Genomic DNA, 12,834 nt, shown 5'->3' with positions numbered 1-12,834 from the left:
TCTTTGAACAATTAATTTATATTTAATTTTTAAAAACAAGAGATCAAATGAGGCCTTTCTCATAAGTAAAAAGCTGGAGCAATGTAATGCAGCTTATTATTGTGTATTTAACACCAGCCAATTTGGATTTTTTAACTAAAATTACAGAATTTGATAAAGTAGGTAGCTGGGAGTGAGCGCAAATAAAGACAACACTGAGACCTTGTTTTGAAAAACAGATCATGGCCACATGACCATTTTCAATGTTTCATACATCAAAACCCTTTCACCATAAAACTTTTTCAATTGGGTAACAAATTTACTCAGTTATCTACAAGAAGCAGCAATAAAACTGAACTCAAGAGTCTGAACACTGAAGAAACCTCCGGAGGTTGTTACTGAGAAATAAGAACTCGTGTACTTGCCTTGAAACTGATTTTGCAAACATATTTCACACATGCTTATTAGCATTTATTAACCTCATCAAAGACAGTTGCAGGTGTCCCACACCAACTTTAAGGGACTCCAGAGCAGGGCCCACGAACATCAACTTGTTCATAAACAAGAACAGATCTGTGTTCTGTAAAAGATTGGCTAAAATCCAACCCTGCAATGAGGCTGTTCAGTCGGTTTCATCACCTTTATTTAGCAGCACTACAGCCAAGGCAAAACACCTGAAGGAACCCATCCAGCAGGCACTACTCTGAGGAGGAAAATTGTGGGATTTAATAACAAAGTAGACATGACAGGAAGGTCCGAACAGCAAGAGGGACGGCAAAGGTCTGCATGGACTCTAGGAGATGTCTGAGCATGGAAAGGATTCTGACTGAGACTTGGATATCCCAGGATAAATCTTCTCAGAATTCCTTAGCCCAATGAGGTGAAATTGAGACATAACGTCCAGTCATCTAACTTGAGATTTCTATTACCAAAATACAGGACTGAGCATGACAAGGGGCGGGATCTCCCCCATCTGACAGGTCGTGGAAGTCAGACAGGCTGCTAATTTATGTGTTCCATACTTACGCTCTAAGTCGGGGGTAATAAAGACACGAACCGTTCCTGTCAGTTAACACTGGACTTTCCTCCTGCTGGGGGGGAGGACGAGCTAAACCCAGCGTGCAATGATCACAGGGGCTGGAGATTTAAATAGCACGGAGGGACGGCTGCCTTGGTTTCCCAACTATTGATGCTCTGCCCACCTCTCTGGATCAATCAGGCGCTTGCACTGAGTAACCGGCACCAGATAAACACAGCCACCAGAACTGTGCGCTGTCCCTGCGGACCGCAGCTCAGCGCTGGATTTGGGAGCTGATGTCCTGACACTCCCAAACTTCTCTCTTTGTTAGGAACCATCTGGCAGCGCGGCCAGAGTCCTGCCTAGGCAAAATTAGGCAATGTTTGGCAGCAGCGAGTAGCACCAGTGAGAGTGAGATTCCACCCCCTTCCCAGGCTCTAGAAACGCAGGTGTCGCTTACACACTGCATCCTACAACTTCTCCCTACCCTAAACACCTTCTCCCACCAGGAGCCCCGGCAGGTCCAGATAAGGGAAGTCATTACAATCCGAGCCGCGAGGAGCCAGCCCGAGTCCACTCGCCCGCGCCGCGCAGCAGCCCGAGGACGGGGACACGAGGGGACAACAGGGGACCAAATCCGTCTCCTGCAACCAGAAGAAAGTTCGTGCCGATACAACACCCCAGTAAACCACGCGGGGGGCAGGAAGCGGCTTCTGAGAGAAGCGCTGATAGGGGAGAGTCCTAATAAAGCCGTAAGATCTCACCCACGCACACATCTCCTAGCTCAGCACTTCCAAAAGCACCAACGAGAATGCAAAGATTGAGGGAAGGGACTGGAGAGAGACTGCCTCCCCCCGGCTCGTCCTAGCTGCCTGGGCAGTTCCAGGAGGAGCAGGGCAGGGGCTTCGTCCCTCTCAGCCGAGGATGCAGAGGATGCTCCTTGCCCCGCAGCAGCGCCAGGAACAAACGGGGTGTGCGGGCCGCAGCTGCGGGCACGGGGCTCCGGTGCCGCGTCCCCGGGGCTCCGGTGCCGCGTCCCCGGCAGCGCCCAGAGCTTGTCCCGACTCGCGCTTACCTCGGTGGGACCCGGGACCGGCTCCGGAGGGGCTGCGGCGAGAGGCGGCGGCGGGAGGCGGCGAGCGGAGCCCGGGCAGCCTCGGCAGAGCCGGGGCCGCTCGCACCGGGGCACGGCGCCGGTGCCGCTGCCCAGGACGGGCGGGCGATGCTGCTGCGGGGGACTCCGGACGCCTCTTTGGCTCTGTTAGGAAAGTTACCGCGGCCACACGACCCACCTTAAACCCGCCTCCCCGCAGGACCCGGGGGAGGGGGAAGGAAGAGGAGGGCGGGAGGAGACGGGGGTGGGGGCTCGGAGCCGTTCTTTTCGCGGCGCAGAACCAAGTCACAGCAGCATCTCTCGGGCAGTCGCTCCGGGATGCAGGGCTGGGCGCACCAGCGCATCCCCGGCTCTCGCAGGCGCTGGGCTGAGGCCGCGCTCCGCTCCCCTCCCCCTGGATTCTCGCTTTGACGTGCGGTACCAGCTTCAGAGCGCAGAAACTTTCCCGTTTCCTGCGGCGCTGACGCTGATTTTTGGCTTATTCTTTTGGTGATGGTTGGTTTGGCATCTCGTTATTTATTTAACCGTTTGTTGTTTCGGGGAAGGGGGACCTAGTCCTGATGCCTTGGGCTTTGTGTATGTGTTTTGGGGTTTTTTTCTCTGCCCGATTCAATTAAAATACATTTAATAGCCTAGAAGGACAAAGAATCAGACTGCCACCCCGGCATCCCAAGGTTGCCGCCCGAACATGTGGGAATGAGGAAGCAAACTATAGCCGAGGCAGAAACACTTGGTGGCTCGGCAGAGGCAGGAGATGGGGGGAAGCGCGGTTCCCTGCCTGCTGCGGCTGAAACACCGCGATCTCCCGAGCAGAGAGGTCTCAGACACCGCGGATGTGCTTAGAGGGAGATCATGCAAACTTCTGGACCCATTTCAAGGTGCCGGGTTTGCGAGCAGTGGCAGGCACGCAGCTGGAGGAGCGGGCACACACGGGCAGGCACACGCAGCTCGCAGTGCCTAAAGCATCCCCCGAACGGGGAGACGCTGGCTCCAGCTGATACCACGCGAGGTTCGGGGGATGCTAATGGAGAAAAGCGCCGTGGAAAATTTACCTCTTCTCTAGCATCCTCTACCGTCCAGAGCATCTGCCCTTTCACTGTCACATCGCCTGCATCGCTGCTGCTTTCGGGTGGCTCAGTGCCATTGCATGCTCAGAGAGGCATCAGCCAGGGAACGAATCACACACCCCACGGTTGTCATTTTCTTCCTGAAAGATGTACCAGAAGTTACAAATGCATAATGATTAAAATCATTAGACCAAAAGGCTTATGACAGGTGATTTGAACAGCTGCACTAACTTAGCTCTTAGCCAGCAATCTTATGCTTGCACAGGCTCTTCAAGATGAAATGCTCTACTTGTGTTATGTACTATTACTGATTATATTCTAATTAGAATAACAATGTTGGCTGTGATCCTGCTTTTTTAACATCTCACTGTGTATGAAACACAAGAGCAAGTCCCTTTTTGATAATAGACCAAAATGATTAATAGAACTCTTTTTTCCACCGTAGCCACACGATGAATCCCCACATTGTACAGTATTTTCTGGCCATATGAGGCTGCCAAAATCCTTTGTCCTGCACTGTGTGTTTCTTGGTCACATGCCAGGGCATGACTGCAGGTGATGGCAACATTTCAAAAAGGACATAGTTTGGGCCAGGATTGGTACATTGGCTCCATAAGGGACTCCCTGTGACCTCCCAGCCTCCCAAAAAAGTCCTTCACTCCAGCACTGCCTTTGTGCCCCCAGGTGCTCAGCCTTGCCTTGCTGTGCTGGTTTGCAGCATTCCCGAGAGCTTGCAGCAGCGCCCTGAGCTGGGCAGTGGAAGATCCCTGGGTGCTGGAGTGGCTGCTGGAGAGATTCCTCCTTCCCCACCTCTCTCCCAGAACCAGTTCTGCTCCCTCCCTGGCGCCACGAGCTATTTTTCTTCATTATCCATGGCTAAGGCAACCTAAGCAGGTTCTGCAGCAGTACTGGTGCCTGAGGTGAATTCCTATCTTTGTCCACCTGTTTTAAATTATTTTTTACCAAAATCTTAATGATGAATATCAATAATAAATTAGCGATCGTGTTTATTTATTAAATTATTTTCAATATTTAATATAATTCAATAGATCAAATTTGAACTTGATTTATTGAATAAATAAAGATAATTAGGTTTTGTTGTTTGTCTAAGAATATTAAAAACCACCAGTTGCTCTATACTGATGGTGTTGTTTAGAACTCAGTTTTGTCACCAGTTTCCATTTGAAGAACTATTGGCATCCCTGATTTTCCTTTTTAAATGGTAAGAAATGCACAGAGACTAAACCAGACTGCTTAAAATGAATTGGGCAAGCCTGCTGCGACAATTTTCTTTCTTTGTCTTTCAGTGTTCCCTGTAAAACTTTCCAAAGAAGTGGCCTGTCAAACTATGACTGCTCTGGACACCAATGAAACTCAAGATATTACATTCTGCTGCATGACTTTTGACAGATATTTGAGGCAAAGCATTCAGCCCCACTCTACGTGCTCATATAAAATCCCATCCAGCTCAGTAATTTCCCATGGAAAGTTCTGGCATTCTCTGCACCATGGTTGTCTGCTTGCAGGGGTGTAGATGTCAGTAAATGCCAATGAATGTGGCTATGGATGTTTCTACGTTTGAGGGTGACTACTGGAATACTCATTTCCTCTTGGTGTCTATTTAAATGCAACCCCCTTCTAAAAGATATTCAGTACAAACAGCACTAGATTGCAGCACACTGGTTCTAGTTCAGTGCTTCTGTCTTTAAAATGTGTAGTTTACAAAAAAAGATATAAAAAGACAGTTTGGCTTCTTTCTTATTATTGTTGACTCAATGAGTCTAGACTAGAGTTATAACTCTGTAAACTCCAGCTGAATCTTCAAGCTTAGCCAGATTCTTTCATAAATCAGAATGAGTTGCTGAAATTCTGAAGACAAAATAACTCTCAGTTATGAGTGCACAGCTTCAGTTTGGTGAAATGATATCTGGTTATCCCCAGGAAACCTGAGCACCAACATGAATATGAGAATAGATTTTTTTTTAAAAGGGGGAAAAAAAAAAAAGCAGGAGTGTATTACAAGAGTGACTCTGCACAGAAAACTGCTTAATAATTCTGCTGATAAAGTGTGAGCCAGAGAAGAATTCATTTCCCTCTCCCAGAGCTCAGCTGGGGTGACAGGAGTTTAAAGAAGAGCAGCTCTTTCATAAAGGTGAGCAGGTATGTCCTTCACACAAACAGGAGTTTGAAAACACTGAAGTCACTGCGAGCTTTGTCGTTGACTTTTGGGGAGGCAGAATTTTACCCTTTGAAAAGATCTGCTGAGTAAAAACAGCCACTTGTACACGTTTTCTCTTCAAAGTCCATTCACCTTTCAAGAGCATTTTGCTGCTTTCATTTGCTTGCTTCTGCTTGTCCAATTCAAAACCAGTTCCTCTCCACGTTTTCATTTTCCATGTGTTCTTTTTGCTTAAAAGGGAAATTTGGCCTCAGAAAACAACAGCAAACTGAATCCTGCTAGTGTTTGTAAAAGCAGAAGTTATCAACACTGGAAAATTATTATAGTGTTAATATTAAAGCCCAAGAAATTAAATATGCATCATTTGTGTCTGAATGAACAATTACTATCGAAAATAATGCTTGAAAAAGAAAAACAAAGCTTTTCAGACATAACATGAATTTTAACTTGGTTTTTTTTAGAAAACCAATCAGGGTTTTAGTTTATGCATCATTCTGTTCCCCACAATAATACTCTGTCTGTGCAATCAGTGATGATAAATGGTACATAATTGTAAACTTGATATTGGTTTTCAATATTGAATTCATCATCCTGTCCTCTTAACACATATTAAATACTTTAAAGAATTTATGTATTTGTTTGATTTATCTGTGATTTTTTTCCAATATGTAAAATTTATTAGTTTTCTAGTTTTTGAGGAACTAAGAGTAGACAACATCATTAATAACACTGAATAATAGTGTTGGCCTCATTTATGCCTGACTCCCTTCTACCAATATAAAGTGTCCAAATCAAATACAAACATATCAGTTGTAGGCAGTGTAGAAAATACAGTCTGAACTAGAGCCAGTCCTGCACAGGTTTTGTTTGACTTTCCCAATCCATCCCTGATCTCTCCAAATAAGGATAGAAAGAATAAATAATTAATTTAACTTTTCCCACATGATGGACCCATCACAAATATGAAGATTCACTCAAATTGTCCCAGTGCTCTTCAAGAACAAGTAATGAAAATATGATCAGAAAACATTAATCCTGCATTACAGTGGCAAAATATACAGGAATTGTTCATCTAATTCAAACAGACACTAAGCATTTAGGGCCTGGTTCAATCATGTCAATTGTTTTTTTCATTAACAGAGCTTTTAGGTCTGCTCCCCAGTCCTAATAAAAAGGACACTCAAAATGAGTTAAGAACTGGCCAGTGACCAAGTGGTTTGTGTAAATCTTGACCTACAGGAAGTCAAATTCCACTCTTAATCCTGTGTGTATGACCATCATTCTTAGTGCCTGCTATTTCTCTTAATCATGGTTTCTGCAACTGCTCCAGGGCATGACATTATTTTCTGCTTAGAATGATGTAAATTTAAAAATAAACAAAGGATTTGGTAAGGCTGAAGCAAATAATTATGCAATGATGCAAATGAAGACATAGCCTTCATTCAGCTGAACTGTAGCTGGTTACTTCAGGGAGGAATTTGATCCACTAACAAAAAAAAACCCAGAGAAATTCAGTTGTACACACCTATTACTCCTTTTATTATAAAGGAAACTGGCTAAGAAACCAGCCTTCCACAGGGATGAGTGGAACTCTGTGCTGCAGGATGGCTGTGACAGCTTTGTTGTATGAACATATCAGCTCTTTGGATGGATCAGAATGGCCTGAGCAGGTAAAAGAACTCCATGGAATTCACAGTTGGCTCCCAGGAGCTTCAGAGTGTAATTCTGTATGAAAGAGGAACCCAAGTACACCCTGGCATCCAGAATGACATTCTGCCTTTATCTGGAACACATGACCCTGGTTAAGTATTGGGGAATGATATCAAAATAGATTGACAATCACTCTGCAACACATAAATTCTTATTAATGTTAATGAGAGTGATGCGTACGAACTGAGAAGCCAAGAGGCCCCTCACACTGAGAAAATAGCAAAAGCAGCATATATAATGCATAATTAACAGCAATGTCATATAGGTCAGACTGAAAGTGTTGGCTTTTTAGTATAAATTCCTGTGTGGATAACTGCAAGATGAGATTTTTTTTGCTTTTATCCAGAAATTTCACACTGCAACTGAAGCAAAGAAACCAATTGCTTCTAAGCACATCTGCACCTTCTGGTTCTGAGAGTGAAAGGACAATTTACCTGTCAGGCTCCTGTGTGTCTACAGGACATCTCTCCTAGTACTGCCTGAGGGGAAATCAAAGCTATGGGAGAAAACCTGACCAATTCCCAACTTTCCAACACCAAACAGGCATTTACAGGTTGAACATTACCTGCTGTATTTGTGGTTGAGTCAATTATTTGAATATTCCCCATCTCCTGAGTTTGTATCTCTTTGAATTTCTCTTTCACCTCCACCTAAGCCCAGAGGAACAGCCATGAGCAAGCACAGACCAAAAAAAGGGGCATAGACCCAGGAGCTAAAGAAGAATCCTGATTCTCTCCATCTGCCTGCATCAATGCAATGAGGTTCCCCAAAGTTCTGCTCTGTCACAAAGAAACCCAAACCTTAGGAAATTCCTGTTTGGAGAAAGCTGACCAAACTTCCAATTGATAGCAAACCAGAAATAGAGTTAAAATAAGGACTGGAGCAGACCAAACTTGGGGGTTGGTATTCTGAAAGAAGTCCATAGGACACATTCATTCAGATCTTATTTACAAATACTTCTAAATATGCTGGGGCAAATTTATGATCAAGCTTAGCTGTTTTCTTCAAACAGCTGTCTCCAGATAGAATTTTAAGGAGAGAACTTAAATCTGCAGGAAATGTAGTGTTACAGCAACTGGCATTATTTGGACACACTGTGGAACGATGCTGCTCAGCTATGCTTTTATCAAAAGAAATTTTGAGTTCACTGCTCTTGTACTCAGTGAGGAATGGGTTTGATTACAGAAAGAAGAGAGAAGCTGAAAGAAGCTGTGAATTTATCTTTAGGATCGATTTGTGCAGGAATTTTTAACCTGAAGTTTTAGGAACTAGTTGAACACCAGCACTGAATATAAACATTCTCTGCTCTGAGTCCTTTCTCAGCAAAACCAGAGTCCTCATTCCCAGTCCAAAACTCTGCCACTTGTGTATCTCAGTGCTGTGGTCTCCTCCCTTCAGCTGCAAAGGGCTCAGCATGAGACTTTTGGAAAGAGGATCATTTGAATTTTTATCTGCTCTGGAAATTTTGTTACTGCTTTTATTCATCACTGCAGAGATGAGCAGCCTGCAAAGCCAGTCCACCTGCACAATACCTTCTCCTGTTGCAGTGAGATCTGAAGATGCACCTTAGACTGATGTAATGATCCTTGGACTGGACCACACATTTTATGCCTCACTTTCCTCCCTGCAAAAGTGGAAACAGCATTCTGTATGCTGGATAATATTGACTTCTGCCCAGAAACTGTTTGTTTTGTGTATGCAACAGAGATGAAAATTAAAATGGACATTTTGAAATTTTGGAATTTCAAGGAATTATGCTCATTGACATCTATGTGTAAAAAAGAAATCAAGCAAATGCTAGCAGAAATTCCCAAAAGTTGTTTTTTTTTTTTTTTTTTCAAAGAAAATCTAAGAAATCTTGGCTGCACATATTTCTTTTCATTTTCCTCCAGCTCCATAGTCATTCACAGAATTCTAAGCTCCCTGCAGGAGCTGCTCTGGAAGCCGAGACAATCCTGAGCATCATTTCAGAGCAAGGGCTCCCACCAAATCAAATGCGTTTTGATGACAAAAAGATTGATATGGTGGCCTTCTCCTTTGATCCAAATTGTTTTCATAATTTCTAGCATAACAAATAAAAGCATATTTTATGAAAGAAGAAATTCTGGACTACGCTAAGTTATTATCAGCTGCAAACAACCTAAAGCTCCCCGATCAGACAAAGTATAATATTCTAATTATCTCAGCATAAAGGCTTTTTTTCCTTTAAATAATATTTAGGATCTCTCATCAGTAAATACAGTGGGAAACCCTGGGATAAAGTAAGCCATAGTACAGAAAACAAGTGAAACAAAATAGTACACAGCTTTGGATTCCTGTGTTGTAAACTTTTGAACTGCATCCATGGAAGAAAAGCATGAGGGAAAGAAGATCAAATGTGTGCTATAGTAAATATCAGGTATTGTGATAAATTGCTTTTATGCATCCAATAATTGTAAACATCGTGTAGTTTCATATTCCTGACATGCCTGAAGAGATCTGCAAGCCTTTTTTTTTATTATTATAGAGCAGCATCGCTTTCTAGTTTATTTTGTGGAGAAAATTGTCTCTTTCCGTTATAAACAACTCCAAGCAGTTTGTTCACGGAAGCTGAAAGGTGGAATTTTAGCCCATTAGACACAGGCAGGGAAGCGAAAGTTCGGATTTCAACCCAAAATCGATTACAGAGCGTCCCCCAGCGGGGGTGTCCGATACTGCAAACACAAAGGACTACGGTGGGTTTGGACCAACTGAAATCCACGGAGAAAAATCGGAAGCACAGAAACGCACAAATACAAAATCATTTTCTTTTCGCTAAAATAAGAACATTAGTATTCTCTTCGTAACGCTGTATAAATTATTTTAAAGGATAAATGAGATAATCATCAGTCAAAGTGCAATCCTAAGCAAAATAACAGTCTAATTAACATGAGATCTGACAAAAAAATAATTAAAGGAGGGTGACATAATTAATGCCAGTGGACACGGGATTAAATAAAACAGACACCGTTAAAATCATCTGATATCTTTCTTTTTTATGAATGCAAGGAATGGCATATTAATCCTGAGACCTTTCTAGATGTGGGTGGAATTTTTACAATACTTGGCTTTTACTGAGCCAGCAATCCAGAAGGAATCTCCAAGAGAAGAGAACATTTATCCAGTTTAGGATGAGTTAGGAGGAGATGCTGAATTGCCAATTGCTCCACAATTGCTTTAAGAATGGGAGAACCAACTTCAAAAATATGCTAAAAGATAATCAAATCTTGCATCCTCTACCTCAGTGACAGAGTACTTGGAGGAAAAAAAAAAAAAAGATAAAAAGGCCTTTTTCAAATAGAAATATACAATTTCTATTGATTCCAAGACTCTGTGGATCTCAGATTTATCTTCTGCCTCTTGTTTGTGGCATTTGTCAGATGAGTCAGGCTTCAGGCTTGGGAAACTTGAACCAATTGCTGGTATTCTCCAGTGATCTGTGATCAGTGATTTTCCCAAACACTTCTGTCAAAAGCTAACACTGAAATTCTGTCCTGCATCTCCTGACAGGCTTCTCCAGGCAGGGAGAGCTTGTGAGAAGCTCCCATTTCCCATCTCAGGCAGGCACAAACATGAGATTGAATTTAAAAGGCTTCTATTGCCCATGTAAAATAAAAGCTTCTCTGGCACTTGCTAGAGTGAATAACACGGGAGCATTGCACAAAGTGAGCATAAAAACTCCATAAAAACAATAATTGTACTGATGTCTTTGTATTCTACCACAGTTTTTTCTTCTAAAGTACTTTATGGAGTGAAGGTGTATGAAGCAAAGTATGTCCCATAGTTCTGCAGGCAGACTGCACTCCATCTTTATTCTTCAACATTTGGTAAGATCTTCTAATATTGATACACCAACATTTTTGTAACTTTTATTTTAAAACAATTAAACGTGCACATGTGATCCCGTTAGTTTTGGCTGTCCCTGCACAAACTTCTTGCCCTGTGTAAAGAAAATTACCAGATCAGCATGAAAAGTTGATTTCTGATCTCACAGGGACAAACTCAGCTGTCAGATAAAGTGTCAAGAGCTCTCTTTGGCTCTAGTGACTCCAGCTTGGCTTTTTGCAATCAGCTGAGGTTTCTTCCAAGAGAGGAAGGAAGTGGGGAAACTCAAGAATGATAAAACTGCTCAGACTGTTAGAAATACACGTGCAGTTACTCAACAGTATCAGCAGGGGATGAACTTGGCCCAAAGGTCTTCCATTTTCCTCTGTGAAACAGTGCACAAATGAGAGCAGTGATCTCAGCTACTTTTATTTAATTAACCTTCATTTTATTACAGTCATTGAATGTCACTGAGTAAGCACACGGGTCTGTGTTCTTCACTGTGTCAGCAATCAGCATCTGCTACATTTCAAACTCAATTAAATGTCTTTTTTTTTCCCCAATGTTGTGTTTTTCTTACCCTTTCTATCAGCAAGGGTTACTTCATCTTTGTTCCCGCTGAACAAGAGCTCCATCATTTTGCTCCCCATTTCCCTTTTCCTCTCACATCCTGCTTACATAATACATCTGAAATCATCCTGACTCCCAAACCCAAGTCTACACTTTGGTCGTCTCTCACTAAGTTATAACACCTCCTCCTCCTCAGATGTTTGAGAACTTGGCTTCTGAAAATCAGCTTCTTACAGATGGTGCTTCCATTTACTGGCACAAATTGGTTACTTAGAAGTATTAGTCATTGGAGATACACATTTTATAAAACATGTGAAAAATAAGAAGTAGAATAAACAGGAACATACAGTGACATACTGCCTTGGCTTTTTCCCAGTGTTTTTTTCCCTCCTAAGGACAAACACTACACAGCTCTCACCATGTATTTATGTTCAAGTGAAGTTATGGTGTAGGCAATCATTATTTGAGAAAGTATGAATGCTTTTCTAAGAGTTAAAACAACCATCCCCAAAATGCCACACTTGCAGCATTACACAGAGCAGTGGCTCAGACCCAGAGACACTGCTTTGGACTTCTGACCTTCCACTGCTTCTCTGTTTCATCTTGGACTAGACTTCATCTGTCAGTGCCTTTATCTTCCCCTCTGTAAATGTGAAGGATAATATCGGTGATTACTGTAAAATCAGGTGTCATTAGGGCTTGCCTGCGCTCCTCATGCACCCTTGCCCTGATGCCCACCTCCCGGAGTGCTCTGGCATGTGATCACATAATCAGGGGCGAGAAATGGACCTGGAATTTCTCCTGGAAGATGCCGTGAAAGACCATGATGCTTCATAACAACTGCATGCCTCACTTTAATCCACCCTCTTGTGGTCGCCCAGCCTGGGCTCCCTCAGGGCTTGCACTTGTCGGGCTCCCCCTCAGTCCGCTCCGGCCCGCCCCTCAGGACCCGCCTGGTTCCTTCAGCCGCCCCGGTTCCCTCAGCTCCAGCTCCGGTTCCCTCAGCTCGTTCCCGCTGTCCCTCACCTCCAGTTCTAGCTCCCTCAGCTCGTTCCCGCTGTCCCTCAGCCCCAGCTCCGGTTCCCTCAGCTCGTTCCCGCTGTCCCTCAGCTCGTTCCGGGCTGCCCCTCAGCTCCAGTTCCAGCGCCGCCAGCTCAGCCGCCCGCCCTCAGCTGCCCCGGTTCCCTCAGCTCGTTCCCGCTGTCCCTCACCTCCAGTTCTAGCTCCCTCAGCGCGTTCCTGTCTGTCCCTCAGCTCCAGTTCCAGCTCCCTCAGCTCGCAGTCCCCCACTCCATCGCGTTCCCCACAGCTCGCTCCCGCCCGTCCCTCAGCTCGCGGCCCTCCAGCCCGCCGC

The 12,834-nt window shown here is 44.0% G+C and overlaps 1 protein-coding gene across 4 annotated transcripts in view; it reads right to left on the bottom strand.

Annotated features, from left to right (window-relative positions):
- MEGF11 (multiple EGF like domains 11) overlaps positions 1–3,463 on the bottom strand; it is a 255,052-nt gene extending 251,589 nt beyond the window's left edge. For 2 of the 4 annotated variants that reach the window (XM_023933786.2, XM_086848747.1), the window contains exon 1: positions 2,073–2,306. The gene's annotated coding sequence lies outside the window, so the exon portion shown is untranslated. Of the gene's footprint in view, positions 1–2,072; positions 2,307–3,163 lie in introns of those variants that run through there. The other 2 variants (XM_086848746.1, XM_023933787.2) reach the window with 2 other exon arrangements.
- Positions 3,464–12,834: the final 9,371 nt, after the last annotated feature.

Source organism: Cyanistes caeruleus, chromosome 13 (genome assembly GCF_971803275.1).
Source record: "Cyanistes caeruleus chromosome 13, bCyaCae1.hap1.1, whole genome shotgun sequence".
Taxonomy (NCBI): domain Eukaryota; kingdom Metazoa; phylum Chordata; class Aves; order Passeriformes; family Paridae; genus Cyanistes; species Cyanistes caeruleus.
This window is presented reverse-complemented; position numbering and strand designations above follow the sequence as displayed.